The sequence below is a fragment of the Esox lucius genome, chromosome 4 (assembly GCF_011004845.1).
Source record: "Esox lucius isolate fEsoLuc1 chromosome 4, fEsoLuc1.pri, whole genome shotgun sequence".
Lineage (NCBI taxonomy): Eukaryota > Metazoa > Chordata > Actinopteri > Esociformes > Esocidae > Esox > Esox lucius.
The window spans coordinates 4,068,851-4,076,303 of record NC_047572.1 but is presented as its reverse complement, the minus strand read 5'-3'; positions in this window follow the sequence as shown (position 1 = coordinate 4,076,303).

The following is a 7,453-nucleotide window of genomic DNA, read 5'->3' as shown; positions in this document are numbered from 1 at the left end:
AATGAAATTAACAAACAAAAACGTATTATTTTACTATCTTCACTAGACAAAATGTATATTGATAAAGCCAAAGGAGCGTATAAGATATAAGATCGAGGGCGAAGTGGATAGAGGAGGGTGAAAGGAGCTCTGCATATTTTTGTAGGTTAGAGAAAAAGAGACAAGAGCGTAATGGTATTAAGTCTTTGCCTAATTCATAACCAAGAATGCACAGATCCTGATAAGATTTCTAAGGAAGTCTAAAGTTTCTACAGTAAACTGTATTCCTCCTCTTATTCACACTCAGATGCTGATGCGTTCTTTGATCTTTTTAAAGATTGGATCCACAAAGTAGATGAGAGTTTTAAAAATATTTGTGATGCAGATATTAGTATGCTTGAAGTGGAAAAAGCCATGAATTGTTTATCATTAGACAAGTCGCCCAGTTCAGATGGCTTAATGAGTAACTTCTATAGGCATTTTTGGGAGAATATTAAAGACCTTGTTTTTCGTATGTTTAAAGAAATATCTGAATCCCACATTCTTCCAACCACTATGAAACAATGGATTATTACTCTCATACCCAAACCTGGGAAAAATCCTAAATTAATTGACAACCTTAGGCCTATAACCCTGCTTAATAATGACTATAACATTTTAACTCATATTTATGCGAACAGGTTAAAAACTGGAATTTCACAGATTATTTCAGAGACACAGTCAGGTTTTTTAAAAGGACGCTCAATTCACAATAATATAAGACTTACTGGATTATAACTATTTGATTGAAGATGACGGTTTTATTTTATTTTTAGATTTGTTTAAATCTTTTGACACGGCTGAACACAATTTTGTTTCGCACTTTAGAATTACTTGGATTGGGAGAAAATGTTTATAAGGACACTAATAGCTCAGTTATATTACCTCAGGGTACATCTTCAAAATGTTCAATTGATAGGGGAATCAAACAAGGTTGTCCCATCTCACCTCTACTTTTTATTGCTGCAGCGGAAATGCTTTCCATTCTAATAAAACATTCTGATTTTGAAAAATTGATAGTGTTTGGCAAACAGTTAGTCATTAGCCAATTGGCTGATGACACAACCATTTTCATGAAAAACATTAACCAAGTTCCAAAAATTCTCCAAACTGTAGAGCTCTTCTCTAGGAAATCTGGCTTAAAGTTAAATATTTTTTTGTTTTTATTATTAGCAATTCATAACTCCAGTCTGTCAAACTTTCATAATATTCCTGTTAAAGGATAGTGTCTCACTTAATGATCTCAACATTTGTAATAATATAAGTGTAAAATGTATCTGAATTTGTGGTCTCAAAGAGACATTTCTATTATTGGCGGTATTTTTCTTATAAAAATGGAATGCATTTCTAGACTCATTTACCCTGCTTACTCAATCTCGTTTCCTAAGAATGCAATAAAAGGTATAAATCAAGCCAATTTTATTTGGAAAAGAAAAACACACTACATTGGAAAAGGAATATTGGTTAAAGAATATGATGAAGGAGGGCTAAAAGCAATTGACATTGAATGTATTAATGGTACTATTAAAATTAATTGGCTAAGATCCTTTTTGAAAAGTGAAAATAGTGTTTGGTTTCATATTCCCAGGCAAATTTTTACAAAATTAGGCGGCATCAATCTTCTCCTTAGAAGTGATTATGACCTCAAAAAACTCCCTGTTCAGTTATCAGCGTTTCATCAACAGAAAATGATCTACAAGCATAATTTCAGTCCTCATAACATTCCTTTGTGGAACTGTAGGTATGTGGTATTTACGAATAAGTCTTTATTTTACAATAATTGGTGGGAGAAAGGTATATGGTCTGTAATGCATATTTTAGACAATACTGGAGTCATTATGTCTTTTGAGACTTTCTGTTCCAAATTTGATATATTTGACAGAAAACAGTACAATAACATTGTCAAAGCAATACCACAATCTATAATTCGGATGTCTTTCAACGTTTCTCACAGTAATGTTACCCCATATCTTCCTTTTGGTGAATGTTGTGAAAGACTTATATCCTTATTCTTCAAATAAAATGTAAATCTTTCACATTTTTTCCGGGACTGAAGTTAAAATGTTAAGAACAAAATTTCTTACATTTCCAGTTGCAACAAAAAGCAAAGGAAGTGCATTTTCAAATTCTTAATGGAGTGTACCCATCTAGAGAATTTTTGAGATGTCGATTGAGTTTTGATGTTAACTGTTGCTCGTTTTGTGTTGATCAGATTGAAACAACAGAACATCTGTTTTATGATTGTAAATTTGCTTATACCTTTTGGGAGGATTTGCATTACTGGCTATTTCCTAAATTTGAAGTCTTGCCTGTATTTACAAAAGAAAATGTAATTTTTGGTATGTTTATGAAAGATGAAACACATGACTTGGCAGTTAACACATTTGTTATTCTTGGGAAATTCTTTTTACACAAGAATAGATTTCTGAAAACACTTCCAAACTTTAATGTGTTTCATAAAGAATTAGGTCATTACTTATTATCTCTAAAGTTAATGAAGACAAAGAATGCCTTAATCTTATCTACTTTGATAGAGGATGTGAAACTTTCTGAAAACCCCTAGCGTTTATTTTATTTAAAAAAAAAATCTTCTTTTCTATCTGACGTAAGGTGCTTGTCTGTTGTATGTGACGACATTTCATTTGTTGTTCCAGGCCAATTATGGTTGTTAATATTGTTCAATACATTTAAAAAATATATATATAAATAAAACGTATTGAAAAAAAATAAAAAACCTGTGACAGCCTGAAGGTGCAGGACATCACAGCCAAGATAGCACAAATGATCGCAATGAGTGACCTTCCATTCGCCTTTGTACACTCTTCCTCAGGGGACTGATATTAACATGAGATTACTATATACATAACACATTCACATTCTAATCAGATTACATAATTACAAATACTTTAAGCTGTTAGTATGCCATATGAGTGCATGTGTAATGATGTGATTTCTCATCTCTGTTTACCATTTTCTCTGTAAAGCTCTTTTGAAAAACTGTGTTGTGTTTAAAGCGCTACATAAAAAAAAGTTAACTGCATTTAGTCAAAACATCAAAAGTATCATTAATATACCCCCCCCCACTGGCTAGACAACTATACATTATGTTTGATGTAATTAAAAAAGTTTGCTAAATTTCTATCTAAAATTACAGAGTTTGAACGTATAAGTAGGCTACATAAATACGATATACCTTAAAATGACAAAGTAAATTGTTAGTATGGACATAAGCCTTTGTATAATGTGCAACATATTTATTGTCATTTTTCAGAAAACAGAAAAATACTGTATAAATTATATAGTAATTGTTCTGTGGAAAAATGTGGAATATATGTAATCTGTCATTATTGGTGTATTACTTAAAATAACAGTTGTATTGTTGATCTACAGATAATGTCTGTAATTTCTTTGTTTACAATTTGAAAAAACAGAAAACCACTCTAAAAACATGAGCGTTGTTTTCTGTAAAAATATGTTTGTTTTTTTACAGTGTATTTTGGTCATATCACTCCAAATTAGTGTGCCAGGAGCTGTGAGGCATGTCAAGGTTTTGTCATGCATATTGTGGAATTAATTTTTGGAATTAACCTTCTAGACATATTTTCCAGGGAATCTCCTTGTTTAACTAATTATCATTGGCAAAATGGGGAGCTAAACCACCATAACCACCAGTCTAGGTCTTATTGCAGGGCTGGCCAACCCTGTTCCTGGAGAGCCACTGTCCTGTAGATATTCTCTCCAACTCTTATTCAGCACACCTGATTCTAATTAGTAGTTGGATGAAAAGCAGACTCAGGTTAGTCACAAATGAGGCTGAAGAGAAAACCTACGGGACAGTGGCTCTCCAGGAACAGGGTTGGGCAGCCCTGCCTTATTGCATTACATTAATTACTGTGATAAAGACAATTATTCTATTTTACAAACAAGAGCTGTTTGTAAATTGTACAGTGTATTTACCATAATTTCTATGAAATACATTGTAAATGCAAGTAAAGAATGAACTGGTTAAAGTCAGTCATCTCAATTTAATAAGGACCTTTATTCACAGTATCATACAACTGCCATTGTTTCACAATGCAATGATAAATGCTTAGTAAATACACCACATTTTTGGACTTAAGTCACTGTCAAGCAGCATATGGCACCTTTTTGAGTTTCAATATAATGAACCACTATGTACTCTAAGTTTACATTTAAAATAAATACTCATTATGAAAACAATATGCATTAATTTTAACACAGTATCATGAATGCCACTTATCTCCTCCTCTATAATTTTGTCATGTATTTAAAACATTTGAAAACATACAAAATCGAATATGTAAATATGTATGAAATATATAGTGGGGAGAACAAGTATTTGATACACTGCCGATTTTGCAGGTTTTCCCACTTACAAAGCATGTAGAAGTCTGTAATTTTTATCATAGGTACTCTTCAAATGTGAGTGACGGAATCTGAAACAAAAATCCAGAAAATCATATTGCATGGTTTTTAAGCATTTTTTGCATTTCATTGCATGACATAAGTATTTGATACATCAGAAAAACAGAACTTAATATTTGGTACAGAAAACTTTGTTTGCAAATAGAGAGATCATACGTTTCCTGTAGTTCTTGACCAGGTTTGCACACACTGCAGCAGGGATTTTGGCCCACTCCTCCATACAGACCTTCTCCAAATCCTTCAGGTTTCGGGGCTGTCGCTGGGCAACATGGACTTTCAGCTCCCTCCAAAGATTTTCTATTGTGTTCAGGTCTGGAGACTGGCTAGGCCACTCCAGGACCTTGAGATGCTTCTTATGGAGCCACTCCTTAGTTGCCCTGGCTGTGTGTTTCGGGTCGTTGTCATGCTGGAAGATCCAGCCACGACCCATCTTCAAAGCTCTTACTGAGGTAAGGAGGTTGTTGGCCAAGATCTCGCGATACATGGCCCCATCCATCCTCCCATCAATACGGTGCAGTCGTCCTGTCCCCTTTGCAGAAAAGCATCCCCAAAGAATGATGTTTCCACTTCCATGCTTAACGGTTGGAATGGTGTCCTTGGGGTTGTACTCATCCTTCTTCCTCCAAACACAGCGAGTGGAGTTTAGACCAAAAAGCTCTATTTTTGTCTCATCAGACCACATGACCTTCTCCCCTTCCTCCTCTGGATCTTCCAGATGGTCATTGGCAAACTTTAGACGGGCCTGGACATGCGTAATTGTTGGCTGCAGGATTTGGCGGCGTAGTGTTTTACTTATGGTTCTCTTTGAGACTGTGGTTCCAGCTATCTTCAGGTCATTGACTAGGTCCTGCCGTGTAGTTCTGGACTGATCCCTCACCTTCCTCATGATCATTGGTGCCCCACAAGGTGAGATCTTCCATGGAGCCCCAGACCGAGTGAGATTGACCATCATCTTGAACTTCTTTCATTTTCTAATACAGCTCTCTGGTCTTGGCCATGGTGGAGAAGTTGGATTTGATTGAGCGTGTGGACAGGTGTCTTTCATACAGGTAAAGAGTTCAAATAGGGGCAGTTAATACAGGTAATGAGTGGAGAACAGGAGGGCTTCTTAAAGAATAACTAACAGGTCTGTGAGAGCCTGAATTCTTACTGGTTGGGAGGTGATCAAATACTTATGTCATGCATCCATCATCTTCCGCTTATCTGGGGCCGGGTCACGGGGGCAGCAGTCTAAGCAGGGATGCCCAGACTTCCCTCTCCCCAGACACTTCCTCCAGCTCTTCCAGGGGGACACCTAGCCGTTCCCAGGCCAGCCGGGAGACATAGTCCCTCCAGCGTGTCCTAGGTCTTCCCCGGGGTCTCCTCCCGGTGGGACGGGACCAGAACACCTTCCCAGGAAGGCGTTCCGGAGGCATCCCAAACAGATGCCCAAGCCACCTCAGCTGACCCCTCTCGATGTGGAGGAGCAACGGCTCTACTCTGAGCTCCTCCTGGGTTACCGAGCTTCTCACCCTATCTCTAAGGGATCGCCCAGCCACCCTGCGGAGAAAGCTCATTTCGGCCGCCTGTATCCGGGATCTTGTCCTTTCGGTCATGACCCAAAGCTCATGACCATAGGTGAGAGTAGGAACGTAGATTGACCAGTAAATCGAGAGCTTCGCCTTGCGGCTCAGCTCTTTCTTCACCACAACAGACGATACATCGACCGCATTACTGCAGAAGCTGCACCGATCCGTCTGTCAATCTCCCGTTCCATCCTTCCCTCACTCGTGAACAGGACCCCTAGATACTTAAACTCCTTCACTTGAGGCAGGCACTCTCCACCAACCTGAAGTGGGCAAGCCACCCTTTTCCGACTGAGGACCATGGCCTCGGATTTGGAGGTACTGATTTTCATCCCCACCGCTTCACACTCGGCTGCAAACCGTCCAAGTGCATGCTGAAGGTCCTGGCTTGAAGGGGCCAACACGACAACATCATCCGCAAAGATGTCGTCTTATGTCATGCAATAAAATGCAAATTAATTACTTAAAAATCATACAATGTGATTTTCTGGATTTTTTTTTTGATTCCGTCTCTCACAGCTGAAGAGTACCTATGATAAAAATTACAGACCTCTACATGCTTTGTAAGTAGGAAAACCTGCAAAATCGGCAGTGTATCAAATACTTGTTCTCCCCTCTGTATGGCCATACATTAGTAATACATATATTAGTATATGTTTAAAAAAATATACAGGCACATATAAAAAATATGTTTTTGAAATATATGTCAATATATATTACTTCCGTGTTGGCATCCACATGAGAGCTATCAAACTAATTGACTATTTGTACACAGACACTATTTGCAATTTAAAAAGTCACAGGTGTGGGAAATTGACCTTTAATTGCCATTTGTGTGTCTGTAACAAGGCCAAACATTCAAGGGTTTGTAAACTTTTGACCAGGGCCATTTGGGTGATTTCTTTTAGCATTATGATTTAAAAAAGAGCCAAACAACTGTGATAATAAACAGCTTCATATGATCACTATCCTTTAATAAAATAGTTTTTTTGCATGATCAATCATATTTTCAAAATCAGTGTCAACATTTCACAATTTCTGCCAGGGTATGCAAACTTATGAGAACAACTGCAATTTGCTTCGGCAGGGTAGTCGAGGAGTAACATGTTAAAGTCAGTTAACGGTTTTCCAGAATTTAGAAGGTGAACATCACTCTGCACTAGCCAAGAATTGGTAGGCAGTTATTCTTTATAACTAGCGTCTTGGATTACTCTATTTTTACAATTAAGAAGTTTTTCACCGCCGCTTGCCGCTGCACCGACCTGGCCGCCACTGGAGTTTCTCACAGTTTGTGTGTTGTGCCTTGGACCGGCGCACGCTCGTGCAGGACTTACTGACCCTCCAGCCTGCACCGACTGTGCGTCCTTGCCTCTCTTACCTTCCTTTAACTAAGGTGGTGGGTAGGCAGTCCACTATTAGCGGTG